The 13792-nt window shown below is 43.0% G+C and overlaps 1 protein-coding gene across 3 annotated transcripts in view; it reads right to left on the bottom strand.

The window, feature by feature from the left end:
• APBA2 (amyloid beta precursor protein binding family A member 2) overlaps positions 1-12511 on the bottom strand; it is a 1219434-nt gene extending 1206923 nt beyond the window's left edge. For 2 of the 3 annotated variants that reach the window (XM_086958387.1, XM_086958390.1), the window contains exon 1: positions 12403-12511. The gene's annotated coding sequence lies outside the window, so the exon portion shown is untranslated. The remainder of the gene's footprint in view (positions 1-12402) is intronic. The other variant, XM_086958389.1, reaches the window with a different exon arrangement.
• Between the last annotated feature and the right edge of the window lie 1281 nt (positions 12512-13792).

Raw genomic sequence — 13792 nt, 5'->3', positions numbered from 1 at the left:
CCGACTGGCATCTCTACATTGCGGAACAAACCTACCTCTGGCCGGTGGTCCCAAAACCGCAATTACAATGCAACTGCACAATGTGCAGTCGCAAACTCCCATTTCTCTATGGGAGCTTGTGCGGCAGTTGGAAACTGGCTGCAGCACAAGCTCCCATAGAGAAATTAGACTTTCTGTAAATCTCTGAGTACTGTGTGGCGGGCACCTCAGGGTGTCTGCCACACAGTGCAGGGTGTACAAGGAGGCATAATAGGTGCTCCCAGGCCCACAACCGTAGGCCCTGGGGTGAAGGGGGGCCTGCGATGGGCCCCCAAAGTCACATTCTGACAAGCTTTCAAACCAACATCCAAATCAGGCCCTTAACGTTTAACTAGGTTTATATAAAAATAAAAGATGTTTGTGTTAGATATTGGTGTATAACGGTATTTTTTCCCTATTGTTTTGCTATTTACATCATAAGTGTAGGATAATATTATTTTTGTGCTCAATATTTTTAACATGATGTTTAGGGTTTCCCTTAAAGATGGATTGAACTGTTTACACCTTGAAGAATACGAAGTTGGAATTGAGATCCCTTGCTGAAACTATTAACATGCAACTGCAAGTTTAAATGATTGTCCAGGACAATGCTCCTGGATTTAACAGAGTCTACCATGTTTATATTGTTGTTCAGTATCGTTTCATCCTTGGGCTCAGTTTGTACATGTATGTGGTTGTTGGGAGAAAAGCTTAGGATAAATTCTGTTTTCAGTGGGTTTCATTTCTTTGGAGTATTTTTTTTTAAGTAAGTACTTTGGAAAGGCGTTTTTGCAACGAACTGACTCTAAAGAGGGGCAAAGTATTGGCTCTAAAGAGGGGGCACAGTTTATTGAAGAGTATGTCAGTAGCCATGCTTTACTGTGTGAGAACAGGCATGCTTGTTTGCAAAATAAAGGAAAGTTGCTTGATGTACCCTAAACCTCTACTTCCTCCTAATGGACAGAGGGGCGGGAGAGTGGTGGTGGCAGACGTTTTTTTTGTTTCTACAGAGAACAAGAAGATTGTTTTCCTTGCAAGGCAAAGCTATATGCTACCCTGGATATGTGTTCTATCTTTGTGTATTCATATGTGATTACAAACCAAGGGGCAGAAGAAGGTGATAAGCTCCCTGCAACTATATAACGTTTCTTTATATTGCTTGAAAAAGTTTGTGATTCTTGACTTCAGTAGAGCATGCACAGGCCAGTCATGTGAACTGCACCTGCTTGATTACTAAAAGGTTTTGTCCAACAAGTGTGTACATAAGCCTCTTTGTGGTTTTCTGTTTCTGCATTTAGACAATGACACTCAATAGGCAGTCCTTACCACAAGGGTGGGCGTCATTAAATTTACACGCAAGTCAAGGGTGACTATAAATAAACAATCCCTTTCAACACCCCTACATTGTAAAATTGGCCCTTGGGGGAATATGTTATATGAGTTAGTGAACTTGTGGGAATTATAGATTGGGGGCAGGTTGGTCTCCGAACACCTGATATCACTTAAACTGGCTCAGTTTTTAGTCTGATTCTCCTGTTTATCAATAGCTCTTCTGTACATTGGCCATTCCTGCAATGTTAAAAATTGCTTACAGTGGAACCCATTGTTTCACTGGTAAATTTAGTTTTTTTTTTTAAGTCCCCTCATCTTATTGTTGAAGTCTGCACCCAGAATCAACTCTGGACAAGTTTTTTTTACAAAAGATTATTTTTTTCTCAATGTGGCCCCATAGGTTAGAGGTGTTTTAAAGAGCTCTAGGTAGTCATGCATTTGGAAAATCCTGCATCAGTTTTGAAGTCCACATTGTATTACCAAGAGCTGAATTGTATTGGACAAGCATGGTCCAAAAAACTGAACAATTGCTGTTGCTTCAATTGCACTGCTAAGTCCATTAAACCTTCAGCCTCTCTCCATAGAACTGGGCAAGAACAGTTTGCATGTGTGACAGCGTGGGAGGAAACACGGTGGTTTGGCAATGCTAGTCAATCATTTAATAGGAGAAATGGATTTGTCTACCTGAGTGCTGTTTAGTATGTTGCATTCTTCAGTGATCATGTACAGTGTATATTTATTTTCCACTCTTTCAGCTAAAACATGCCCAACACAGATAGTGCTATCAGCTGTGTGAGCTGTGTACAATCTATTCATTTTAGTATGATACCTCTTGCAGATATCATAGTCACTGCTCTATCATGATTTCTTCATTCCCCTCTCAGCACCCTCCAAACACCTTTTCCAGCTATGCAGTTAAAAGGATGCAGTCGTGAAAATTGATTTCAGATGATCTGACCTTTGCACCGACATTTATCCATCCACAAGGAAGGCCAATGCATATCACACTGAGGTTCCAATTAGGTTGGGGGTTTTACAGTTCACTTTACTTACCAACCAATGACCATTCACATGGGATTATCCGGCTGGTGTCTATAACCTGAAAGAGACACTACTCACATTAACATTATCTTTCATTGATATTCCCCTGCATTGTGAAAAACCTATAGTTCACTGGCCTCCTTGAAGAAGGTGGAACAGATGCCCAAATGCTATATTTTGGCAATGCATTGAATGAACGTGACCGGATACGGTTTCTTGGTAAAATGAGGTTTCTTAAACTGAATTAAATAAAGAAAAGTTGATACCTTACAGGATATGTGCGTATGATTCTTGTTAAAATAAATATCCCTTTATTGATAGAACTGGAGGTGCTCCAATGCAACTCGAAGTGTTAATCCTTTTGGTGTTTTAATGGCTGTACCAAACTACCTAAAAGCATTTGTTTTAAATGCAGGAAAATGTGCAGCAGATTAGTATTGCCTTTCAATTCTATATGTACTCTGACAAACATTTGGAATTTAACAAGTGGGATTTTTGAGCTCTAAAAGTCTTCTTTTGCTAATCCATGTGACGCTCTGTTCCCAAAACACTAAATCCTTTGACATTTTTAAAGTGGTGCAAGCCTTACCAGGAACTGATATCTGACGCTGAAAGTAGCCTAGGGCAAAATCAGCCTGGGGCCCTCTCAACACAGCACTACTGATCTCTGCCTCATTGTTCTGGGGTGTTTTATTATCTCTGCACAGTTTGAATGCCGCCCTCTGTAGACAATAAATATGAATTCAATTTGTTACTGTGAAGCTCAAATTTTCACATAGTGCTGCTGATTGTCTAGATTTGCAGCTAGAGAGTGTTTTTCTGAAATATGGCCTCAGAGTTTCAGGGAAGCTAAAGAGATCATCTCCTATAAAGCTTGAGAATATAGATAGAATTTCTATGTACGTTTTAAGGAGGATGAAGTGGCAGGAGAGGAGTAAAAGGCACAACATAAACAATAAAGATTGCACTGATACCAAGCAATCACCGATCAAAATAGATTTGAAAAACAACATGGTATCCAAAGAAAACTCATTTTACGATGTTTAATGAAATACAGTACTAGCTCACAACAAATTCACTACTCTTCAGCAAAACTGAACATGCAAGCCGTAATATCTGAAAGAGTTTGCCAGATTATTTTACCTTCAATTATACTGCAAATGCACTGGACTTAGCTTGTTGCTTCATCTCACATTTTACCTTGTTTTTAAAAATAAATAGATGAAATTGTTAAACTCTACTGGCTGTGCGTTTGGACCCTTCCTTCAAATATACATCCAACAACCATAGCAGAGACTTAAGTAAATATACTTTTTAGTTATTGTAACCCCTCCGCCCGACAGCCAACCCTTTTTGCCACACACAATAAAAAAATGAAAAAGAACCACTTCCAAAAGATATAAATCATAACAACCCGAATCAGTTCAGGTTTCACATTCAGAACCACTTAAGGCATATCATGATTCACACCAATACAATGATCTTTTGATTAGTTTCCAAAGCAAAAGAATCCGCCCGAAAACTCTTCGATCGACACATGAAGTAAAAGAAATAACAGCAAACAAGCCTACAATAATTTTGAAATCAACTCAAATAAACTGCTGCATAGTAACATGAATCAAAATAACCACCATCAGTCAAAGGATTTTAGACACAAAGGAATGCAATTCAGCTGCTTCCAAATTTAGACCTGAACAGTGTCCAATTACATATGAAAAAAAGATTAAGACACATTAATTCTTTAATGAAACGGTTTCTACCCCTTTTCTTTACTATTTCTTGCATCGCATACAAGCAACAGATTGGTTGCTTGTATAGCTACATATCCTATGAAGGGTTTACCTTTATGTTCTGTCCACAATCACTATGCATTACCTAAATCATAAATATGTCAATTCTTTGAAAAAAGTGGAAATGTACTCCAAGCCTTTCTGAACATTTGTGGTGTTTAAGGTAATACATACTGAAAAAAATAGAGTGTACATTGACCTTCTAACACATGCATTCAAAACATAAATATTGTCTGTTAATTGCATTATTACATAAAGATGGTATTCCTTAGTCAATAAACTATTTTCAATATCCAAGCAGAGACTGTTTTTGATATGTCTGCAGAGCTCTTTTGCTCCATCTCATTTGTTTCCAATGGTGTCCAAGGCCTCCATAATTATGTATAATAAAGACACAGGACCTTACCCTTATCCTCAGACCCAGAACAGGGGTATCCAGTAAAGAAAAACAGAATGATTCCGTGGGACACTTTTAGTTATTGTAATTAATATGACTTTAACTCTTCTTATCACTATTCAACATGTATTCTCCAACAGCAGGTATAGTTCCACATTTGTGTGAAATAAAAAAGTGCAGCTGGAGCAGTGCTCAAAAGTGTGATAGTGTACAATTTTTACAATGATACATATATAAAAGTGGGATGTGTTTTTTGAGTTTGTAAAAATAACCACACTCTGTTATTTATTCACAGATTCTTGTCTAATTGTGTGGCAGGCCCATCTGAAATTTGACACTATAGTACCATGAACAGGCACCAAGTATAAATTCTGAAAATGTTTCATTGACTTATTTTAGTGTGGATCCAGATACCCGAGCATGTGAGCAATGTGTACTGCGTGGAGGTAGGATTCTGGTTTATTAAATATTTCTACATTGGAAAAGATAAGTCTGTTGTTGATAGGAAATTGCCCTCTCCGTATATTCTCATTGCGATAGCTGAAGCGCCAGACAGCATTTCTCCTCCAGAAGAGACTCTTGCACTCCGATTACAGGTTAGAAACATCGACAATATTTGATGGGGTTGTCTATCACACAATTAAATTGTAGACAAGAATCTGTGAATAAATAATTAAGATGTGGTTGAATTCACAAACTTAAAAGGTCATCCCGCTTGTCTATATGTACCATTGTAAACGCTGCATACGATCACACTTTCAATTTGTGAATTAATGTAAAAATTGAACTATAGCTATTCTTGGAGAATAAATGTTGAATAGTGATAAGTATTTGGAGTTAGAGTCATAACTAAAATAAAGGGTCCCACTGAACCATTCTGTTTTTCTACATTCCATGATTATGCGTGACATGATCTGAGCCCTGTGCAGTGCAATCCCCAGAATTCCAGTTGTTAATCTCCTATTTGCTAAAGGATGAAAAAGATGAGGTGGATTATTCTCACTGCATTTTGTAGTAGGTGAAGTAGAGCGACCATAGAACTACTCACGTACTACGTGACACTATTCTCTAATCTATGGGCAGTGAGCTCTGATTCCGCCTCTCCTACCTTTTCTATGCAGAGCTCTCTGCTAAAATGGTAGATATGTCTATATATTAAGTGTACAGTTTTGTAGTCAATGTGAGTGTGACCAGGGGGGTAGTTGGAAATGCTGAACACCTACTACAAAATAGGAGGGGGTTAGATAGGAGAAATGTGAGAGTTCTAAAGAGGGACATGCTACTACAAACACTCACTCAGAAAAGGGTAAGCCCATTGCTATTCAATAAACGACAAGTCTAAAGGTACTGCAGTCCCAAATGCCACAACACACTTGCAAATAAACTCCAGCCCAGCCTTGGAGTAAGCCTACACACTCACAGGCATGCAACAGAATCCCACAGAAAACATCAGAGGCAGGGATTTAAAGTAACAACCATAGAGAATAACTTAAATTAATTAAAATATTTAGAATTAAAAAATACATGTGTTTATATTATATGTGTTAGTGTTAAAACGTTATATTAAACATTCTCAAGGTGGAGACCACCCTTGCTTGGCAGTCAAAAGTCACTGTTGCTGCAGTCAGGGTGTTGCTGCCTGAGTTGATGAAAAACATTGGTGATGGTTTTGAATCATTTTTAGAAACAACATAAGTCCAAACTGAATACAGAGATGTATGCTTAGATAGCTGATTGTGTCTGTGGAGACAAAAGCTATTGCAAAAGTTGTTTCAGAGCTATCCTGAAAGAAGTGTAAACAGATATTTAATGTTCCCATTTTGTTTATCAACGTGAAGAATGGGAAGCATTGGCAATCATTTTCAAAACGTTGCTATTTTTCCTCGTGTGAACATATTGTATTAAGATAACAATGTACATGAGGGAAGTAATTATATAGTATTCGTCCGAACTTTTTAATTCTGATAAATGGATTTTATTTGCAGTTTAAGGAAACCATCCTGAATATATTATTTAACCAGAAAGCATGTTCTCAAAAAACAGATTCTCGTGTGGCATTAGTTTCAGAAACAATGTGTGTTTCTGTTTTCAGGATCAAGAGTCAAGAGCAGATACTCTGAAGGTTTATCGTGTTTTTGTTTACCAGCCTACCTGCTTCAGCGTTTGCAGCTCGGCTGATTCTGAAGTTTCCTGCTCGTGGCCCAGTCTTGGCCCATCTGAGAAGGCTTCATGGTGTGCCTGTGGCCAGTGGCATGAAATTCAAAGCCTTAACCCTGGCCTATGAGCTGGCGAGCACAGGGGCCCTGGTTATTTGACGAAAAGACTGCTCCCCCAGCATCAGGCAAGAACGCTTCGATCTCATGGACAGAAGCTATTAGGTGTCCCAAGGCTCGAAGAGGCGGCGTTCTTTTTCTTATGTAATGCCAAACTTTGCAACTCGCTGCCTCGAACTCTCCAATGTGTGCCCTCTGAGTCAATGTTACTCAGACGAATGAAAACATATCTGTTTGATAATTACTCTCTTTGTATTTAGGGGCCTATTCCTCGGTGCATTTTACAACCGCTAACCCCGGGGCGCCTCAGAGGCAGCAGCGCACTTTATTTATTGCATTGTATTAGAAAGCATGACACCCTGCAACACGTTGCCAAGATACTACATCTTAGGCCCTCATTTTGTGTTGACTAAAATTTGGTGCAGGGACACCGGGGGGCAGATACACCTGTGGACGAGCAGGGGTGCGGGGCATGCTTGGGCCTACGGGGGGAGCATTGTCTGCTTCCGCCAGAGTGCTGCAGGGCACAGGTGGGCCAGGCAATGCTGCTGCCCACATTCTCTGCCCTTGCAGCATCTGAACCACTCCAGGGTCAGCGGGCTGGTTTGACCCATACTTCTGGGCCCAGCTACGTTTGGAATTGGGACTTGGGATACTTGTCCTGGAATTATTGCTCCAAGTGAAATACCACAACTCATAATGTGAGCCTTAATCTTGTCTTTAGACATGTGCACGACACAGTAGGATTCAGTGTCACTTAGCAAAGTCCAATGTATCTGTTTTTTTCTCTTATCCCATTCCACTGCCTCTGAATCTACTGTTAATCAACATATCTGTCGAGTGGATGGTTAGCTGTGAATTCAGAGAGGTACAGAAACATTCATCCTTTCCTCTGCATAAGGACTGCAAGGTCTTCCTCAATTTTAGCATAATGAAAGGTGGAGTTTAAATGGGAGGATTTAAATGTATGCCTTGCAGATGACATACAGCTATTTCAGCAAGTGCATGTGTCACTAGATTGTAACTTATGATCCGTAGGCAACACACGCATCTCTGCAACCCAGGCACCAACTCAAAGAAATGCAAGCACATTAACCAGCCAAGCTATTTTATGATGATTGACACCTGTTAGCAGGCAGCTATTACAGACATTTCTCTCCAGCAAGTGCATTAATCACCTACTTATCTCACCAATAGTATGCCCTGAAACATGCTGGGTACATAGAGATCTCTGCAGAAGGTGCCTTAACTCCCTAAACTATATGTAGTCTGTGGCCCATTGGGTAGACGGTCACGTCATGAAGGGATGCACATGAAAATGTAGAGACTTAAAACACTCATAATGTCCTCCCTGTCTGTTCCACACTCTCGCTGACCTGGACTCTGATTCCCAGATGACTACCAGTGTCAATTACCTAATTGCCCATGTGTGCAAATGGACCCTAAGATTAATTACCTAATTTCTCAAATGACCGTCTCGTGTCAACAAGCCCACTCCAAAAACTAATCAAGGTAAATTTATTGTGGCACTTCAACATCAAAGTCCAATCTATACTGTATGGATTTAAGAGAGAAGAGTGGGGGAGAGAGACGGAAAGAACTGATCTAACGCAGGGTTCCTAAATAATGTTCATCTTCAGGGGGAAGAACACACGTGATAAAACAATAAAAAATTTACAGCGAATCCGTTAGAGTGGAATTATTTAGTTATAATTGGTGGGAGCCTCAAACAGCTCTACCCTACGCATGTCCAACCTGATGGCATTTCCGCATCCTAGAGCAGAGCAAAGCACAAACAATGTCTTAGGGCCTTATTATGACTTTGGCCAGCCCCTCGCTGCCACACCACCAAAGCCATAATGCGACCACCAGCAGGATTCCGATCGGAATCCAGGTCGGGCGGTCCTGCTGTGGCATGCTCATGTCGGCGCAGTGCTACTGCGCATGCCTGAGCCTTAGCAAGGCACCACAATGGGAACACCATTGCACATTCCTGCAGGGCATGGACTGTCAAGTCCATGCCCTGCAGGAACTGCGGGTACATGGCGGCAGGGGGTACATCATGTGCCCCCCTGCATGCGTCCCATGGCGCAGAGCACCAGGGGCCTTGTAGTTCCTCCTTTGTTTTGTTTCCTCACAGCCACACTTTTCATGGCGGGCTCACTGCCATGAAACTGTGGCAGTGAGGAAACTCCTAATATGCTTGGCGGTGCTGCAGGGGCAGCGCCAGCATATTAGGGGCCTCAGACTGCTGCAAGACCCCTAGGGATCGTGGATCCCTGGCAGCAGTCTCATGGCGGTCTGACCGCCCGACTGGTCATCGGGTGGTCGAACCACTGATGTAGCGGTAGTCGCACTGCCACCGTGGGTTTGGAGGCCCATCTGACCACCAAACTCAAAATGGGGCCCTTAGTCCTCTAAAGGCAGCTGTGAGTGAACGTACGTTTATTTTACTAAAAAAATGTACATAGTGCCTTGACTTGTGATAGACCTTTTATATTTGAGATTATCCTGCTACCATACAATTGATCTCTGGACAGCACTCTGCTGATCACTGTACACACTAAATGCCTATAAGAATTTTGGAATTTTCGTTTCACCTATTATGGGACCGATTACCTACATAATCATGACTTGCATTCAGCGGAATGGACAATAATCAAGTTTTACCAGGTCTTTTTCTAAATGGTCATCACTGATTCTAGGTACTTGTCAGCATCCAATTACTGTCTGCTTAGACTAAGTGGTAAATGGGGAGTGGGGGTGGGCTTGGTATGGTGGGAGGGTCAAAGGCAGAGCATCAGACCCAGAGGCTGCTGGTGGGGGGGGGGGTGCTGGACTCTCCAGTGTCAGGTCGATGCCTGCTTGGAGCCTCTGCTCACTGCTGAGATCTCAGGCCCGAAGGTAGTTTCACCAGGTGCGGATTCACTAGGATTTGTCAGGTGCCTGTCGCTGCCCCCCCCCCTACCCCTCGCCCCGCTACCCCCACCCCACCCTCCCCCCGTGCCTCCCCTTCTCCCCCACCCGCCAAGAGCTACTGTCCTGTCGTATCTTAATGGGGCCCCAAATGGGCTAGAAGAGCGTACCCTTAAATTTCAAATGTCCCTGGTATGTCTTGAATTCTTTCTAGGAGGCGCTATCAGTGCCCAGGTAAAGTTGCACATTACCCCGCAACCATCATTTTTAACAAAATTGCAAAGCACTGCGACTGAACAAATTGGGCCGAGCACTTCCTGTTTCTAAACACAGGAATGAATGCAGGGCTGTTTGAATAAAGAAAATGCCACTGCACATGGGGCTTTCTTTGAGAGAAAATGTTTTCGGGGTGCAAAGATTTTCTTTTAAGCATAATTACTCCAGTTCAAATATTTCTGTCTTGTGGGGGCACCCCATCCTTCTGCATTTCGCCGCCTGCTCGGATGGCTAGGGTCTTTGCTCTCATAAAAACGATAACATACAGCTCTGAGCACTTGAACTAAACGGTACCTCTTGCTGCTGTATATATCAAATGTACATTTCACCAAATAATATCCTTTTCACCATAAACAAAATATTCGCACCCATATAACAACTCACAACAGTAAAACTTCTAAAGGTGTCATAATCATTAGTGCTGGTATAAAAAATGTTACTTTGATTTTCTGTGTTAACGACATACCAATACTTGCTTTTAAACTCAAAAATATTCGTTACTGATCTTTGGAGAGGGAATAACTGAGTCGACCCTGCTGATAGTCAAGTCTGAAGTGTAGTTTGCATGTCCATCTCAAAAACAGTTATTAAATCAGCAACATATTTTACAAGTTTTTTAATTTCTCCATTGGTATGCATGTTTGCTAAATATTTAAACGCAAATAATAAAATATCTGTTCTACATAGCAATAATTCAACAGAGGCAAGAAGACAATCTGAGAAGATGGCATCAATTATGAAGGAACAAACAAGTTTAGGTGTTTGGAGGCTCAGACTAGTCCACATGTTTGCAAACATTCTTTTCCCCATGTTGCTCCTTTCAAACGATGAATTGGATGTACACGAAACACGTGCTCGGATTTAGCGCTCACTGTGCGGGACAGCACTGCTGACAGCAAGGGTTTCTATTACCAAAATGATACTCTCCATAGCAGCCATCAGTAGGGTCTTAGACTTCAACCCCGCTACCTGTCTAACCCACATCGCCTTTATAGAGCAGGTGCATTAACTCACTGAGCTACTTATTAGCTTGCATGGGGATATGCCTTGGTTAGTAGAATTATATAGCCCGTGAGGGTATCCAGGCGCTGTCTATGGGCACGAGGGGGTTAAGTGATTTGCCCAGAATAACAGGATGTTGCGCTCACGCTGACATTCAACGCCCGAGTCGGCAGCTCTTGCAGCTGCGCCACATCCTCTCCTTTGGGGGTCGTCCCCTGCTACTGCCCGTGGCCAGGTCTCGGGCAGTTATTAGCATGCATGGCCCTTCTTGGCAGCCTGCTTTCTCTTCACCCTTGCCTGCACTCCGAGCTAAGACGTCGCGGTCCTGAGAGGAGGCCACCTCGATAAATCAGGCTCCGTTCACTGTCAGCCCAGGAAGGCAATCCATGTCTACGCGTGCCCCGCGGAGGGGCAGCCCTGGCCTGGCGTTAATGTTAATGAAGGGGCGGGTGGGCAGGACACGCTCCGCGGCGCGATGGCAAGATGCAAGCAATGGTAAAAGAGCCGGGGCAGCGGCACATGGCAGAACCCCGTAATAAGCAGGATTATCAGTTTGAGAATTTCTAATTGGCGAGCGATCCCTGCAGACCTCATTAGGAAGGGAGAGAGAGAGTCGGATGACGAAAGGCCCCGAATTCAGCCCCACCAGTAACGCGCTGCAAGTAGCGGGGCAAGAGCAGACGCCCGGGCAGGTCTCGCTCAGTCCCTGGCAGGGGTCTCCGGCGTGGACCACGGCACACCTTTCTCTGCGAACAATGTGCGGGATACACGCACGGCCAGCGCAGGGTTGAAATCAGTGTCCAGCACACACGCCACTGGCAGGGGAGAAGGGTAGGGACACAGGGGCATTCAGGAGAGCAGCGCAACTCACCCATCGCTCTAAACCATCCATGCTGCCTATTTAGAGAGAGAGGGGGCGACCTGCCAAAAATGCCACCCAACCCAGCGCCGAGGAGGACCGCAGGGGGCTCCCTCAGCATCTCAGCAGCAAGAGGATGCTCGGCTAGTCCCGTAAACACAGCCTCGCCACGCCACAAAGAGCACTCCCGTCTTTGCAAAACAACAGTCAGCCCCACAGCCCACAACACAAGACTAACAACTGCCAATCAGGGCACACATAATTAGGGAACTGCAAAAATCACACCGCACTGTGTACGCCGTTCCGGGATGCAGCGATGCTCATTTTGTGCAGCATCTTCCAAGGAGTAGCTGTTCCTGCTTCCCATATGTCCGTTCCCATCCCTTCCAGCATCCTGCTGTCTTCTGACCTGCCTCTACCCGTGTTATTCTCACAGCAACCCACAGCGCAGGAAAATAAAGCCGGGTGCCAAGTTTCGCCATTGTCGCCGCTTCCTACCTGTTTCGCGCAGGCTGCAGGTTTCCTCTTCTCTGATCCCCAAACAAGGAGCAGCTGCAACAGCTCTTTTGTGTAACCGCTGCTTTCCCAGCCACACACTGAGACTACTAATTAACCCAGGCGGCTGGATAGCGAAGAACTAAGCAGGCCCCGGAATCTGCATGACGGAAAAGTGGTGGCGAGGGCGAATAATGCACCAGAGGGAACGAGCGAGCAGTGGAAGGAAGCAGGGGACAGGCCCAGTTACTACGGTGACGGTCACCCTCCTCTCAAAGGCTTCGCTTTCATTTTAGCTATGTGTCAAGGGACCCGTGGAGGCTGGAGGCGGGCCTGCTACGTGTATTCAAAGTAGAGAAGGCATTGTGTAAGTAGCTGATACATAAAGGGTGTCATGTCGTGTCATGTCATAATACACCCCATTCAGACTACGTGCTTCTAACATTTAATGAATCTTAATTAAACACTTACACTGCCAAACACTTTGAGGGGAAAAATTCGTTCATCATGGAATTATATATTTTGAATTGATTTTCTATTTATCCTCTCAGTACCTATTGTCATAGGTAGCACGTGCTTCATGTCACGCGTGTCACTGTACCACAGTGTGTTTTTTGCAACAAACAGCAGGCTGCATTCTGGGACTGGGAGCGTCATTTTCACATTGCAAATTCAGTGTTAAAAAATCCCATTCTATTGGCTTAAACGCTGCAGTTCAGGTTTTTCGTAAGGTTTAAGGCAACACAACAGAATTATTTAAAGAAAAATTACAAGAGAATCACCAACATAATGTGTTGTGGTTTACACGTTTCTTTTAGGAACAATGATTTCAAGCATAATTACTGACAACAAAAAGGCACAGGTCCAACTTTAATCATGTTACTGTATCGTCATCACCCAGAAAGCAGGTAGACGTGGCTAGAACCAATCACAATCCTTGGCATTCAGGGAGGCAAAGGGAGTGAGCAAGTTTATTGTTTCAAGTAGCCCTCAACCTGCATCTCACAGACTTCTCATTAGGCCAGTGGCAGAGGCGGGTTAACTGACGGATATATGTATCCGCAGTTATGATTGAGTTAGTTATGCAAAATACTCTCTGAACGGCTAACAATTTTTTACCCAAATGACAAACCTGCTTCCATTTTACCTATTTGTCAAGCCTGCACCATAACTCTGAGTCTTCCAACCATGGTTTCTTGTTACAAATGTAGCACACATTTGGTAACAGAAGATGACAAAAAATAAAAGCATTTACATTTTTGCAGTAAACTTTATTTGTGGGTGATGATGGTTAAAACAAAACATGTTTTGACACCTCTTTGTAATTTGAAAGTATTTGTGAGTATGACAAAGCCTGGAAACCTGAATGACAATGGAACATTGTCTTTAGAAA

The sequence above is a fragment of the Lissotriton vulgaris genome, chromosome 2_1, assembly GCF_964263255.1.
Source record: "Lissotriton vulgaris chromosome 2_1, aLisVul1.2, whole genome shotgun sequence".
In the NCBI taxonomy this organism is placed as follows: Eukaryota; Metazoa; Chordata; class Amphibia; order Caudata; family Salamandridae; genus Lissotriton; species Lissotriton vulgaris.
The sequence above is the reverse complement of the archived record's forward strand: the minus strand, read 5'-3'. Positions and strand labels throughout refer to the sequence as shown.